The sequence below is a fragment of the Bombus affinis genome, unplaced genomic scaffold (genome assembly GCF_024516045.1).
Source record: "Bombus affinis isolate iyBomAffi1 unplaced genomic scaffold, iyBomAffi1.2 ctg00000070.1, whole genome shotgun sequence".
Classification (NCBI taxonomy): domain Eukaryota; kingdom Metazoa; phylum Arthropoda; class Insecta; order Hymenoptera; family Apidae; genus Bombus; species Bombus affinis.
In genome coordinates, this window is record NW_026108823.1 from 1,571,906 (window position 1) to 1,588,196 (window position 16,291).

The window sequence follows — 16,291 nt, forward strand, 5'->3', positions numbered from 1 at the left end:
TCGAACGTTACACATTGAATCGAATCTAACACATAACGTCTGTCTCAAGCTGTTGCTTGTGCGATAGGTCTCGTTATAAGCAAACCGCTAAACAAACCTTGACTGTTATCTTTTTCGTTTATAATTGTTGATCTTTGACTGAACTTGTTGTTTCGTTATTTTTATTAAACTTTTATCAACCAACCCAGTATAGTTGTTCGTATACACTCAAACCTAACCACCTCTATTCTCGTAATAGAAATAGGGGATCAATCAGTTCGTGGCATCGATTGTTTAATCGTAACGAGAATTTACGACTCTCGTTGACGCGTTATCTAGCGATCGCGTCTCTCTGCGAACGGTTGAAACACACTATGTTTCATGAATTTATTTGCTAACGGTATTGAAACAAATAACAAGCAGAGGACGAACTATCCGTGAACTGTTTTGCCAACGAGTACGCTTCCAATATTTTCTGTTTGAGAAAGCACACTTGTTGCTGTTGCAACTCCAAATATTTTTACAGCCGACGCTTTTGCCATGAATCATCGGCTAACATATAAAATAGAGAAAAGCCACAGTTGATTGTAATGGAAATTTAGAAAACCTCAAACTCGATATAGAAGGGAAAAATAAAGGAAAGGAAGGGAGAGATAATTGGAAGCTTGGGGCCAGGTTTAATTCACTGAAACCGGGCTGCTTGTGTCATCACGAAACAGAATTGCCAGTACGTCATTTCTGTGCTCCCGTCCTCGTAAAAACGGTTTCACACGTTAAGAAAAAACGAATAGGCGGTGAAGAAAGAAAAAAGCAGACAGAGAGCGCTTTTAAAAAGCTGACGAAGCGTGTGTCACGTAAAATAAAAGGAAATTTAAAAGAAAGAAGAAAACTTTATTTTTCCTTCGTTTATACACTTATAAGACACTTCTGAGCTCTAGCCGTGACCGTACGAGACTGAGTCTCTTACAATCTTTTTACTTTCGGTGACATCTGTTCCCTCATTATCCCCACTACCCTGTAGGCGTACGTGACCGTTGCTACGCTTCTAGAACATTTGGTGGAAGGACCGTTAGTCCATAAATGAATCCTCAGGTACTCCGGCAATATACATTGTCGCCAAGGTCGCCATGTGTTTCCCTCATCGGTCCATCGGGTTCGAAGTATGCCAACCGGGACACCATCCTGCCCGCGGTGTGTGTGTGTGTGTCCTGGTCTCTGATGTGATTTACGTTACACGTGCGTTGCCACAACGAGACACACGGTGCTATTTGTCGTTTTAAATTGCGCCGCAACTTGTTTTTGAGATCTTTGCTAGAGACATGTGAAAACACGTTGGAAGTATATTTCTTGTTTTTGTGGAATTTAGCTGGAAAATGAAAAATAACGTAAAACATGTACTTACGACTTACAGGGTAATTGAATGTATACACTGTAATAACCAGCGATTTAAGGCTTTAAAAGATCGAAAGAAAAGAAAAGAAGAAAGATAATATGTTGTGGCAGTCTAACTCGATCTAAGGAAATAGAGAGGGAGGGGGGGCAAAGCTTGTTAATCTGGAAAGAATACAAGCATCAATTTCAAGCACTTACAGGGAATCAAGCGGGCTTGTTATGGTCGTAAGGTGGACAATTATCCCGTGTTAGGTTCAATCAGCTTAGTCCTACACAAAATTGATCCAATCATGCGAAAACAAATGTATTCCGATTTTTGTCGCAGATATATCTGGTCTACGCACTCCAGTGCCCGCACAACTGATATTGAAACGCCTGATTTTCCCATATTCTACAGTGACAACATTACCTGATTTTTTACAACCATGAAGGACTCGAAAATACTTGCAATCTTCATCTGTTTGCAAATTATTTTCGTCACTTTCGTCCCGTCAGGGGCTGGTAAGTTGATACTGATTAATTATACCATCGAAATTCTATATAATGGCTACAAAAAATATTTGCATCATCACCCTCATTTCCTAACGAAGCGCGTTTTTTTACCAAGTTTTATATTTCATTTCATAGTATCAAATCTCTGTAGTTACACGAAAGTATTAAATGATAGGAAACTTGATATACACGAATTTAATTAATTAATAAGTTACCGTTAATTAATAAGTACACCGTTAACGCTTGCATGCTGGTCGTTAAAACACATGCTGCGCGAATAGGGTACACAGCGATTCATTTAACTCGCCTTGAATTAGTTTTAGAAAGACAAACATGGACAGGGATAATTTTTGTCACGAGCCGCTTAATTTATTCGTTCATTAGAACGAATTAATTTACACCTGCTGAGATCGCGATTGATGTGACAAATTCGAAATCTTGTTCCATATAAATATTTTTAAACAACCACGTCGTAAGCTTTGTATATTTTTTAATCGCAACGAAACTGTTCAGAGAAATGCTGAAATTATTAATTAGAAAAGGAGATTTCTACGCATCGTTGTAAAACTGTCAGGGAAAATATTCGTGAAACAGTTACGTTGTTACAAGTTCTACAAGAAGAAATATTGAAAATCACGTTCCACTTATTCAGTTGCACGTGTAAAAGGTATCTTGCGTTCGCGCAAAAAATCTCTGAAGGATACATGCTTTATAATAATTGGAGTGTCGAAGTTGTTACGCGGATCGGCGTACACGTACCTTTTAATGAAACTAGGTTACCCATTCGTTATTCGTTCCTAATTTTCAGCTTCACGATTTTTACGCAATAAAATTTTATACACCTGTTCGGTTTATAAATGATTCAATTCAAATTTAACAGAATTAAAGTTGAAATAATCATTTGTACTTCATTAAAAGGTTCTTTCAGCATCTCGTTTTAATATTTTTATTGGTAATATTTTGTTGATCGTTATATTTAAATGGAGTTTTTCAAAGGAGAGACATTTTAAGGTAGGAAATGGACATACATTTATAATAAGAATTCAGAAGAAAGAATATTTCATACAGAAATAAATATTCCGTATGTATAAATAACTACGCTATGAATTTTATATGTATCGGATATTCCTTCTGGTTAATGTATCTGATGTTTTTTCACGCGAGATAGCGTATATTTGCATCTATATGTCTCTTCGTTTCTCAGTAGTAAAACTTAGCATTCCTGCGGCTGATAAGTAGTTACGCACTGACAACGAGAAACATAAAATGAGTAAGAAGCATGAGACATTCTATAAGAAAAATAAAGTTGTTTTTATCTTTCATTGCATATTCGTCAGAATATTGTTAATAAATATTTAAGTTAAGATTTCAGTTGCAATAAATACATAGGATACATAGGATACATTTATTTATATATGTATCTATGAACGCATTTGACATAAAATTTTGATAACGACTAAAATTATATATTCTGATATTAAATTAATTTAATGAGAATAAAAAACTAATTTTTTTAAACAAGATTTTGTATAAAGTTATATTTATTAGGAAAAGTTCGTTCATCCCTTTATAATATGATAGGATTAGACTCATTGCTGTGCAAATCATTTCATGGAATAGTATATGTGTGCGTGTATGTTCTAAGTTTTTATTATAAAAATGCTAAATGTACTAGGAGACGTTTTTAAAAATTCATAGATTTTTCTTCATCAAACATATCAATCGTTATATTGAAAAGTTAATTATCTTTTATTTGTTTCGAGCTGCACATTGATTGAGACATTCCTGTTGGTTATAATTGCGAATTTAACGCAACGAAGTTGTTTGAATCCCTTGCAAGCATGTAAATATATCGTCGAATTAATTGGTCAATTACTTGAGGTTGGAATTGAAAGAAAGGGAAAGGTGGAGGAGAAGTCTTGCGTTTGAATGCGGGACACTTTTAAAGCCCACAGTTCGCTGAAATTGCCAGAGAATTCAATTAAATGGCAAATTAAACCATTGAACTGAATCTGTTTCCAATCGCGAGCTTAGAAATTCTATCCTTTGAATTTTTATATCAGTCAACTTTCTTTTTGTACGTACGGTAACGAATATAATTCATGAATTAATGAAGTATGTAATTGGATGAAAGTTCTTCTTCCTGGATTCAGTTTAGACTAAGAAAAATTATATAATAACGAAATTATCAACTTAAAATTGATAGAGTGTGATAGTTTATTTTTTTTTTTTTTTTTTTTTTTTTTGCGTGAGGAGGGGAAAATGCTGTTACGCATACCCAGTGATCCGCATCACTGGGTTATGTGGGACTCGGGCGGATGTTGTTGCCATACCCACTAAAAACCCCTCCTCCTTTTTCCTTTGCTTCGAGGACAGACAACCTCGGTAAAACCTGTCGGCAGTCATCAGGGTTGTCCTTTCATGCCCCGTTGTATCTTCTTCTTCAGGCAGTTATTCTGTATATTCTGTATTGCTCTCGTCATCTTCTCAGCTAGTTCAGAATACTGGGCTGATCTCCTTCTGTGGTTCTTTGTTGTCTTGTATCTCTGCCTTCACTGCTCCGCGTAGTTGTTGTTGCTCTCGTTCTCCTCCTTGCTTCCTTCAAGGCCTTCGCTGTCACCCTCCTGTGAGGCATGACGGTCTTGCGAAATTACCTGAATTTATCTCAGCTCTCGTTCTTGGCGGTCACCGTGGCGATCAGATTGTCCACGTCTATGTTCTCGCCAAGAGCGTTCTCCAGCTCAATCCTTCTGTACGTTCACTTCGGGCACGTGAAGAGGGCGTGCTCTGCATCGTCGTTAGGGTCTTCACAGTCGAGACAGTTGCTGTCGCTGCTCTTGCCAATCCTCTTCCTATAGACCCCAAAACTCCTGTAGAGGTGGCCGTGTGTTCGTTATATATTTATTGGACGTGCGTGATAGTTGTAGTAGTTGGGCCTGGTCCGCTGTAATTGTCACTGGGGGCTGTAGATGTCGCTGCCGTCGTCCGACACTAGTTAGTGCCGAGTGGTGGTATTTGGCTTGTCGAGTGCCGCCACAGTACCCCTTACCAGTGATAGCGTTAGAATCTTAGTGTAATAAACCGTCCAATTGTCCAATTGTTGTCCAATTCGTGCGGATGTTGCTCGAAGTCTTCAATGTGGCGGTGGATACCTGTCAGTACGGTGCGGGCGTTCCGCGTACGGTCGTAGGCCTCTGTTCCATTTTTTAGTATGACGTGCTAGTGGTAATGCCCATGAACTTTTGCGACGGCCACATCACTCCTGGCTTGGTCGGTCATCGTTTCGTACCCAGTCACCTGCATGCGTGAGTCGGCGGTGAGGGGTCGAGTTTTTGTTGAAGGAAGGGCCGTTCCGTGTTCGTCGTAGCGGTAGGGTCCAGCTTGCCACAGGTCTAGATTCGCGATGATGGAAGTTCTCAGTAATGCTATCACGGTCAGACCTCAGTTTTGCTGTCGATCACGTCGGGGTCACCAATGTAGAGGTGGCCGTGTGTGCGTGATATATTTATTGGACGTGCGTGATAGTTGTAGTAGTTGGGCCTGGTCCTCTGTAATTGTCACTGGGAGCTGTAGATGTCGCTGCCGTCGTCCGACACTAGTTAGTGTCGAGTGCCGCCACACTCCCATGCCCGGTTAACAGCTGCATGGTGTGATGATCGATGTCCATCTTCTTTTTGGTAAATAGCAGGGCACTCGGTATTAATTTCCTTGCGCCTCCAGTTCCTCCTTCAGCTCGTTGCCGTCATCCGCGCCGATCCTGGTCTTATGGATCTTGTTCCACTCGTAAGTCTCTCCGAGCATCTTTATCTATATGTAGATCGGGAGATTCCCGGTCAACACGCAAAGTGTCGCGTGGGAGACGGTACAGTATGCCGTCGTTGTTATGCACAGGGCCGTTCGTTGTGCCCGTTTCTGCTTCTTCCTGTTCTTATCGGTATTCGCTAAGCTAATTCTTCTTTCTGAACCCATACTGCCTCCGATGGAACGGGTCCGTTCCGATGCATCTCTCGATGATCTTCTTAAAGCATTTTTCCCAGATCTTGCTCATGGCTGGGAGTATGCTTATCGGCCGATACGCGTTAGGGAGACTGGGATCCTTTCCCGGCTACCTTAGCAGTATTACTCTGGCCGTCTTCCAGCAGTCTGTTTCCAGCTTGCTTCCAGCTCCTGCTTCCAGCAGTCCAGGAGTCTTCCATCGACTCCTGCAGCCATCTTGGTGTTCATTCTTCCGGCGCCATCGTCGACATCGCCTTCGCCGATGACGACGCTGAAGCTGATGTCTTCTTCTTCTTCGGTCTCTGCCTCTTCGCGGCCCTCATAATGGGAGGATCCGTGTCCCATGGTGAATAGCCTCTATAGGACTTTCACCATGCTTTCACCATGTCGATCGGCATGTCGTTGGTTGGTTTCTTGCTTTTGCATCTCTTCATGACTGTGCGATAGAGTTTGCCTTCTTGCTTTTCTGTATGGATGGAAACGCGTTCGAAAAGTAGAACGGAGTAATTAGCGATGCACGATCCCAAGCTGGTGAATATTTTTCCATCGGGAGAAGTCAGGTCGAGCGATACAAGATTTATATGCTCGTTCTGCCAGTTATTTCAAGGTCTGTGACGCGATAGAAAATGAACATAAATGAATAATAAATGTATTACAGCCATAAAGATTGCTTGATGTACGCCACCGTTTTTCCCCTATTTCTCCGATACAATTTTCCTTTTTTTTTTCTTTGCCAAACACTTTACTAATCGGTACGTATTCGAATTATCCTCAATTATTCTCGGTTGTTTCCGTTTCCTTTGGATTTACATAAGTACTCGTTTGATGTACGTGCAGAGTGAGATAATAACTATTAACAGCTATAAAATAAGAAGCGAAAATACGTTGAAACTCGACATCTAGATTCGCGAGACTTTGCAGAGCTTCGAAACTCTCGTGTTTCAAACCTAATAAAAAGTTGTAGAGGGAGAATTACATTGCGAGATCTGTTAAGGAAAATCGTATCGTTGTAATAGGATTATTTCAGCGAGGGAAATTCCGTGTTGCGTGTAACGCGTTGCAAAGCCATGAGCTTTCTTTCGGGTTAATATACATAATCGCCTTATCGAACTTTCCATCTAAACCGTTGCGCTCACACGTGAATTTTGCATTTCAATCTTCTTACTTGCAGTCCAATCCAGTTTAGTGTGACTAAGCTAAATGTTTCAGCCCTTCCAGGTAGAGTATGTATTATAGAGAGACGTACAACTCTATGAAGGGGAGATCAATAAATTGGGTTATCTTTAAATCACTGACAATTATTTCATCGACACGATTTCACCGACAGCGAATCCACCGGCAATGTCTATCAAAGTTTATTTACCGATACACCGAGTGAAATCACCCACAATCATTTCACCAATATTCTCCTTTGTCGATAATTATCATGCTTGCCACTACATGTTATCGTTGATTATATGTCTTTATTTACACATTCGTTTACGCGCATAACGAGATAAACGAAGAAACGAAAATGATATGTTGTTATGATGTATTGTTAAATTACTAATTAACACGAGTTATATATCTACCTACATGAGAGCTTCTAAATATCAATTATATTTCATGAAAGCACACAAGCTATTTTGCTATACACAAATAGAATTATAAGGAGATGTTACGTTCTAATGATTTAACGAAATCTATTCCTCTGTACATTTGACATTTCTGTATTATTACTTGTGTACTTTCTGCTCTTGTTTACGTCATCGGAAGTAAAAATACGTTAAGCGAATCAGCTAATCTATTTGAGCGATTCAATGGCTCGGTCTTCTCTTATGCGACTACCAAGCAGAAGATAAGTTCTTGGTTATATTACATTTTATAACATCCAAATTAACTTTTTTTTCTTTTTCTTTTTCTTTCTCTTTTTCTTTTTTTCCCTTTTTCTATTTCTTTTTTTTCCTTTCTTTTTTTCTTTTCTTTCCCTTTTTCTTTTTCTTTTTTTTCCTTTCTTTTTTTCTTTTTTTTTCCCTTTTTCTTTTTTTTTCCTTTCTCTTTTTCTTTTTTTCCTTTTTCTTTTTTCTTACGTGGAGGACACCAAGCCACTTTGGGGGGGGGGGGGAAGTGGCGTGGTAGTGAACATCCAAATTAACTGGGGCACTAATTAGCTAAAGCTTCTAGTCAAACCAGGTATCGGTCTTTGTACGCAAAGACATTCATTACAATCGTTTATAGTTTGAAGAAACACCGTTACAAATTCGTGATATAAGAGAAAGCGATTCAAAACTCGGATTCATTTGTTGGAACGACGCCGTGGGCAAAAGTACATAATGGAAAACTTTCTTCCAAGACCAATTGATAGCGCTGACGTAATTAAAATGTGACGATATTGCCAGCGACGTTTCTCCAAATAGACGACTAACTTATTTACGAATTGCCGCAACACGATTGCCGCTGGTAATACGGTTAGTAATCACTTTATTGAATTTTCGCTTGACGTGACATCGTCGAGTTCCTAGAGAGATTCTTCTCCCTTGTAAAACTATGTTTCTGCAACGACTGTATTTGTTGAATTACCGTTCGTGAACAAGTCCTTCTCTTTATTACATGTAATAGATTCTTCTTTTTAAGTTTTAAATTACATTGGTAATTTTCTATAATTTATTACTCGAATATGGTAATTTGTTCTTAAAAAGTTTGCTTTTTCTACAATTATTTTACTACAAAACCCATCAAAAACATGATGTATGTATATATACCCTCAAATATTATCGGTTTATTCTCAAGCTATAGTTCAATTTCGGAAATTGCCAATTAAAATCATAAAAAAAAACACAGAAAGTTCGTTAAAATATGCGATTTTCCAATCAAGATATAGAATTTATTCGAGTAATATAGATTACAGTAGCGATGGTGACGGCAACGATGAATGGACTGATTCTTCGTGCGAAAATAAATTGGAAGCGCAGAACGATGCATTGTTTCAGGGAATATCGATTTTCAAGCATGGTTTTAAAGTACGTGTGCGCGTGTCTAGGTTTGTTAATTAATGCCGCTCCCAGGTTTTCAATATATAAATGTGACACCTACATATCTTTAAGCTTAAAACAATTGGACTAACAATTTCATTAAATTTAAATCAATATTTATCTTTTTAAACGCAACAATATTTTTAATGACAACTTCACATGTAAATCAAGTGCATACATATTCGATCGTTCTTGAAAACCTGATTCTCTGCGAAGAGAAAAAATCCTTGAATAAAGATTTGATCTACGTTTTATATGCTACGTTTTACATCCACCTCTTTTCAGATATACCCCTCTATTTAAAATCATAGATCGTCACACTCTATAGGTATTTCCCTGAAAAGTTAATGTCGTTTTGTATAAAAGCCAATTCAAAGGGGAAGGAAATTCTGCGAAAAATTCTTTCAGATTTCCCTATGTTTGAGCTCGAATCAAAGCAATCTTGTATAGTAGGATAGGATGATAGGATGATTCTGTATTATTCCTTGTGTACTTTCTGTTCCTGTTATTTACAATAGGATGATTATGCGTTTAACTTCTCATAGAATCTCTCTGATTCCGTATGATATCATCAGTGTTTTTGAAATATGTTATTGATGTCGTAACGTCAACCGTTTCCAGTGCAAATTCAATTTTGAATCGCAATTTCCATGTTTGCATGGCAAAAGCGTAAAATCGATAACGCACGCAAACATATCTTCTTTGCTAATGGCGTACTATAAATATAAATATTTGAATAAATATTGCGAATTTCATATTGCTAAAAGATTTATACTATTTGTTCGTAAATAATCGTCGGATCTATATTTAAGTTGAAACTGCTGCATTAGATCTCTTTTCTTACTTAAAATTATTTGGATTGGTAATTTGGATGTAACTTGTAATTTATTCTTCCTTTATAAATAGTGTACAGAAGATACCAATTCAAAGAAATGGAAGGAAAGTCTAAAAGCAAAGAAAATCTACAGGAAGATAAAACGTTCGAGCCTTGCCAGGCTATATAGGATGTTAAGTAATTTCATTTTGACAATGGTCCAACATCATACTATGCATAAATTTAATATTAATATAAGCAGGTTTCATGCCATGTATTACATGTAACGTATAAGCACAAGCCCTGGTTTTAAATGCCTTATAGTAACACCGAAAAGATTATTCAGTTGGATGTCTGACTCAACATCAATATTTTACTTAGAAGATAATAGGTCGAGAGCATGTTGGTGGGTGGAATGGGAGATGAATGAAGGCTTACTTCTGTAAAATACGTAAAATGGTAGTCGGAATGAATTTTGGCGCTTGGGGACAGAAAAAAAGCTGACTGATACTGTCATACACCTGAATTTATAAAATTTTGAAAATCGATGTAACCTTTGAACTTTATCGTATTCTGTTTCATAGCACAAATTATTGTTCCCGAAATGTACGTTTAGTGTTATAATATATTTGACCAATGGTTCTCAAATACTAGTTTTGCTAAAGCAATGGTGGAATTGGAGCAATTCTTTCTTCTTTTATTCTTTGAATGACCTGGATTTTCGAGTAGTCTAGTGACGCTTGATCCGTACAATTAATCGATTTCTTTTTATTACACAAGTGCAAGAGATTCCGCGTTGGACGCCGATGTTGCGAGTTCGAATGCCTGGATGAGGTTGGCACTGAGTATTGGTCCGGATCTGATGTGGTTATCGTCGATGGTTCACCTAAACTTGAAAAACATAGTGTATTGTGGACGCTGAGCTTAGTGATGGCAATTGTAATATTTTAATTTCTTTTATTCTATATTTTCGACTTCTTTTTTCGAGTAGAATCATCAATTTTCCGCTTGTACTATCAATTACCAACCAGCCTGTATGACAAAATTCTATTTTAAACACCAAACTCGCCACGAGTGGCTATTTTGTTTACGAAATTAAACGAATTTAATAAATGAAATGGCAAGGAAGGAACTACAAGTGACCGTCAAACTATTTTTATGCTTGAAAAGTAATTCGCAAAGTAATATAAAATAATACTACTGATTTGTGTCAGAATTTTTCAGAATTTTTTCTTAATCTCTTGTTTTTTCCCTTCAAATTTATTATTTATTATTTATTCGGTGCTTTTTCCCTTCAAATTTATTATTTATTATTTATTCGGTGTCACGAAAACCGATTAAATATTAAATATCTTAAATATAGATTGAAATGAAAGCTTGTCAGTTCTCGTTCAGTTGTCACTTCAAAGTTGTTAGTTCAAAGGTTCTCGTACATCATAAAGCAAGGGATCAAATCTTTAACATATTACAAATTAAATCTTTTATTGTAATTGCGAAACTTATGAAAGTACCAAGGGAAACAAGTAGGGAACATGAACTGCTCAACGAACCAAAGAACGGCTCAGTGACAAAATTAATAAAGTAAGGATCACAAATATTACAACATTACACTCTTACATCACATAATAGTTCTCTGTACAAAAGATATATAGCGAATCGACTTTTCACAACGATAAGAATCAACAGAACCAATTAAGACCAGGCGAAACTCTCATAAGACAACAATATCAGAGGGATCAAATCAGCGATTTTAATCTATGTTACAAATTATAGTTATCAAGAATAATTGCTCTTTTCACGAAAATTATGCTGATGACACACTCACAATGCATTTTATATTTGGTAGTCGGATGTGCTCGTGGCCATCAGGAGTATAAAGACGACGTTTTTAGAAAATGACAGCGCTGTCGGGTTTTAAAAGCTTTTATTTTTTTATTCATCATTACGAAGATTGTGATGGAAGAACGTAATGGGGTAAAATCTGACGATTCCTTAATGAAGAATGCTTAAAGAGATTCTATAGAAAACGGTGATCGTTTCGTTGGGTAGTTCATTCGAATTTTGATCAGGATTATTGAGATAGAAGGGTCGAGAGCTTGGTGGAATATCAACTTTGACGCTTCAACGCTTCATCTCTTTTCAAGCTCACCAGTCACGAATCATGGTTCACTGAATATATCTTTTTGGAAAATCTTTTTTGGATTTTCGTACGAGAAACATGGTATGTTTGACAAGGGATTTTCTTTTGAGGTAATTTAGAGTGACAAAAAGGTCTTTCTGTTAGGTAGCTTGTCGATAAAAATGTTTTATTAATAACGTAAATGGAACGAGTAGTTACGAATGTAAATAGAATATGACCAAATGGAATATATATCTTCTCTTCGACTTTCATAAGCTGAAAGCCCCGTATCTAAATTTTATCTTAATTATTTGAAGCAAAAAGTATGTTTTCTGAAACTTTCGTTTCTCGTGATGAGTACTTTATGATGCAATAAAAAATTTTGTCTGAAAATTATACTCAAGATCAATTTCATGATCCGTTTTCTCTATCAGATCTCCATCTTCCACAGCTATAACAAATAATTTTTTGACACTCTATACATTTAACATCGATTATAATTCTGATAATTGAAACACCGAACATTAATGTGTTTATTCACTACGCCAACACAGATAACAATTAACATTGATATATAATATATATTTGACGATATATATCTGAAAGAATAGAAATTTCATTTAATCGACTATATGACCATACTCGGTTAAGTACCAACAACGACTATCTATCAACCTTATCTTACTTCCTCAAAGATATAGAAAGACTTTAAAAATTTCAGCCATGTGATTTGGTCCTTTAAAATTTAGAAGTAATATAACGATAAAATACCATCAAAACCTTTAAATTTCCAATATTCAAGAGAAACTTGAAATCTCGTTTATTTACTCAGCAACAAAATCTTATTTACCTTCAGAGAACCTATACAATTTTTGCACAGCTCAATATCTCTCCTTTAAACAAAACATCAAAGTATGTTGTTCCTAACTTCAAAGGGCTCAACTCAATTTTTTGATCAATTTCTCTCGTCCTATACGCTCGTTTCAAAGCTTATAATACCATCTACACCTTTGCCTTATGTTCCATCCATGGTTCCTATGCATGCAATTTTATTATTATCGTTCCAAAGGACCTTCGCATTTCTGTTTCGCTCGTGATAGGTATTCACATCTGTTTTACCGTGCTGTTTCATCTTCTGGGAACGATATGGTCGGAAATGATATGATGTTGAATACGCACAGGTCGTTAAACGAGAATTAATTCAAGATAGATTCAAACGGAGTTAATTAAGTGATCCCAATTCCACCGCCTTGGGGGCTGAACGCGTTTTCCTTCCGAACGGTTCGCTCGTGTCGAGTGATGCAAATTTCAGCAAGTGTTTCACCTACGTGTTTACTATTAAATTTATTTCTTATCTATCTATATCTTATCTTATGAGAGTTTCGCCTGGTCTTAATTGGTTCTGTTGATTCTTATCGTTGTGAAAAGTCGATTCGCTATATATCTTTTGTATAGAGAACTATTATGTGATGTAAGAGTGTAATGTTGTAATATTTGCGATCCTTACTGTATTAATTTTGTCACTGAGCCGTTCTTTGGTTCGTTGAGCAGTTCATGTTCCCTACTTGTTTCCCTTGGTACTTTCATAATTTTCGTAATTACAATAAAAGATTTAATTTGTAATAAGTTAAAGATTTGATCCCTTGCTTTATGATGTACCAGAACCTTTGAACTAACAACTTTGAAGTGACAACTGAACGAGAACTGACAAGCTTTCATTTCAATCTATATTTAAGATATTTAATATTTAATCGGTTTTCGTGACACCGAATAAATAATAAATAAAAAATTTGAAAGGAAAAAAACAAGAGATTAAGAAAAAATTCTGAAAGAGACACAAATCAGTAGTATTATTTTATATTACTTTGCGAATTACTTTTCAAGCAGAAAAATAGTTTGACGGTCACTTGTAGTTCCTTCCTTGCCATTTCATTTATTAAATTCGTTTAATTTCGTAAACAAAATAGCCACTCGTGGCGAGTTTGGAGTTTAAAATAGAATTTTGTCATACAGGCTGGTTGGTAATTGATAGTACAGGCGGAAAATTGGTGATTCTACTCGACAAAAGAAGTCGAAAATATAGAATAAAAAAAATTAAAATATTACAATTGCCATCACTAAGCTCAGCGTCCACAATACACTATGTTTTTCAAGTTTAGGTGAATCATCGACGATAACCACATTAGATTCGGACCAATACTCAGTGCCAACCTCATCCAGGCATTCGAACTCGCAACATCGGCGTCCAACGCGGAATCTCTTGCACTTGTGTAATAAAAAGAAATCGATTAATTGTACGGATCAAGCGTCACTAGACTACTCGAAAATCCAGGTCATTCAAAGAATGAAAGAAGAAAGAATTGCTCCAATTCCACCATTGCTTTTGCAAAACTAGTATTTGAGAACCGTTGGTCAAATATATTATAACACTAAACGTACATTTCGGGAAGAATAATTTGTGCTATGAAACAGAATACGATAAAGTTCAAAGGTTACATCGATTTTCAAAATTTTATAAATTCAGGTGTATGACAGTATCAGTCAGCTCTTTTTCTGTCCCCAAGCGCCAAAATTCATTCCGACTACCATTTTACGTATTTTACAGAAGTAGGCCTTCATTCATCTCCCATTCCATCCACCAACATGCTCTCGACGTATTATCTTCTAAGTAAAATATTGATGTTGAGTCAGACATCCAACTGAATAATCTTTTCGGTGTTACTATAAGGCATTTAAAACCAGGGCTTGTGCTTATACGTTAGATGTAATACTTGGCATGAAACCTGCTGATATTAATATTAAATTTATGCATAGTAGGATGTAGGACCATTGTCAAAATGAAATTATTTAGCATCTTATATAGCCTGGCAAGGCTCGAACGTTTTATCTTAATGTAGATTTTCTTTGCTTTTAGACTTTCCTTCCATTTCTCTGAATTGGTATCTTCTGTACACTATTTATAAAGGAAGAACAAATTACATGTTACATCCAAGTTACCAATCCAAATAATTTTAAGTAAGAAAAGAGATCTAATGCAACAGTTTCAACTTAAATATAGATCCGACGATTATTTACGAACGAATAGTATAAATCTTTTAGCAATATGAAATTCGCAATATTTATTCAAATATTTATATTTATAGTACGCCATTAGCAAAGAAGACATGTTTTCGTGCGTTAAATTTAAAGGTTTTGATGGTATTTTATCGTTATATTACTTCTAAATTTTAAAGAACCAAATCACATGGCTGAAATTTTTAAAGTCTTTCTATATCTTTGAGGAAGTAAGATAAGGTTGATAGATAGTCGTTGTTGGTACTTAACCGAGTATGGTCATATAGTCGATTAAATGAAATTTCTATTCTTTCAGATATATATCGTCAAATATATATTATATATCAATGTTAATTGTTATCTGTGTTGGCGTAGTGAATAAACACATTAATGTTCGGTGTTTCAATTATCAGAATTATAATCGATGTTAAATGTATAGAGTGTCAAAAAATTATTTGTTATAGCTGTGAAAGATGGAGATCTGTTAGAGAAAATGGATCATGAAATTGATCTTGAGTATAATTTTCAGACAAAATTTTTTATTGCATCATAAAGTACTCATCACGAGAAACGAAAGTTTCAGAAAACCCCTGGATCGTAAATGATTCGTTCTTTTGAAAAAAGCTGTTTAAAATTTCTTATACTAATCCCTATACTAATTGTGTATACTAATTGTATTTAGTATATTATGTTATAAATAATGGTTAATATAAGTATCAAAATAAATAGACAACAATTAATTAGATAACATCGTAATAACATAATATAATATAATGGGCGTAATCATATACAGTAAAACTTAGAAAATATGCTCTGGATGAATTCGGTGAAAATTATCCTTTGTTCCGTGGTATATATAGGCAAAAACGAATGGTAGACCGCAGCATAATAGTTTCCAACAACATTCTCAATATTAAGGATATCAACATCTTAGATTTAATCTAAGCCGCTGGAATACGCCAGATATTTCATATCTGACTTAAACATGTACAGTGACGAGCGAAAAAAGTAAACACATAAATGTAAAAGACTAATTTCTCAAGTGATCGGTAAAGATTAGGTAACAGTAACTACAAGTTATTATTAACGAAATGTAATAGTTAATTTTCATTAACATTAATAATGTACAAAACATTTTACAAAAATGGATATCTCAAACCATGTTTACAGTTTTGCACATTAATTATACTCGTCGAATCAAGGTTTCAACATAGGTATTTCGTCCACTAGTACTACTTCACGTTTATTATATCCAATAGAATTAACTACTATTTAGGTAAATTATTTTGTGGAATGGTCAAATAATGCTCTTTTCTCATTATACCTTCGACATTCGCTTTTTACATAAAATCAACGGGCTGTGTTTACACTTTTGCTTGTCACGGCGTATCAAGGAAGATTGAAATATAAAGTAATTCGCACAAAAAAGTAGAT

General features: G+C 35.8%; 2 protein-coding genes and 1 long non-coding RNA gene across 6 annotated transcripts in view; 2 read left to right on the forward strand and 1 right to left on the reverse strand.

Annotated features, from left to right (window-relative positions):
• LOC126927093 (uncharacterized) overlaps positions 1 to 1,606 on the reverse strand; it is a 161,808-nt gene extending 160,202 nt beyond the window's left edge. The window contains exon 1 of the long non-coding RNA XR_007715153.1: positions 587 to 1,606. This is a non-coding gene — a long non-coding RNA (uncharacterized LOC126927093). The remainder of the gene's footprint in view (positions 1 to 586) is intronic.
• LOC126927052 (integral membrane protein DGCR2/IDD-like) overlaps positions 1 to 16,291 on the forward strand; it is a 392,464-nt gene that overhangs the window by 311,355 nt on the left and 64,818 nt on the right. The window lies entirely within an intron of this gene.
• The window catches only part of LOC126927057 (uncharacterized), a 242,472-nt gene that overhangs the window by 54,288 nt on the left and 171,893 nt on the right, over positions 1 to 16,291 (forward strand). The gene's annotated exons all lie outside the window — the stretch shown is intronic.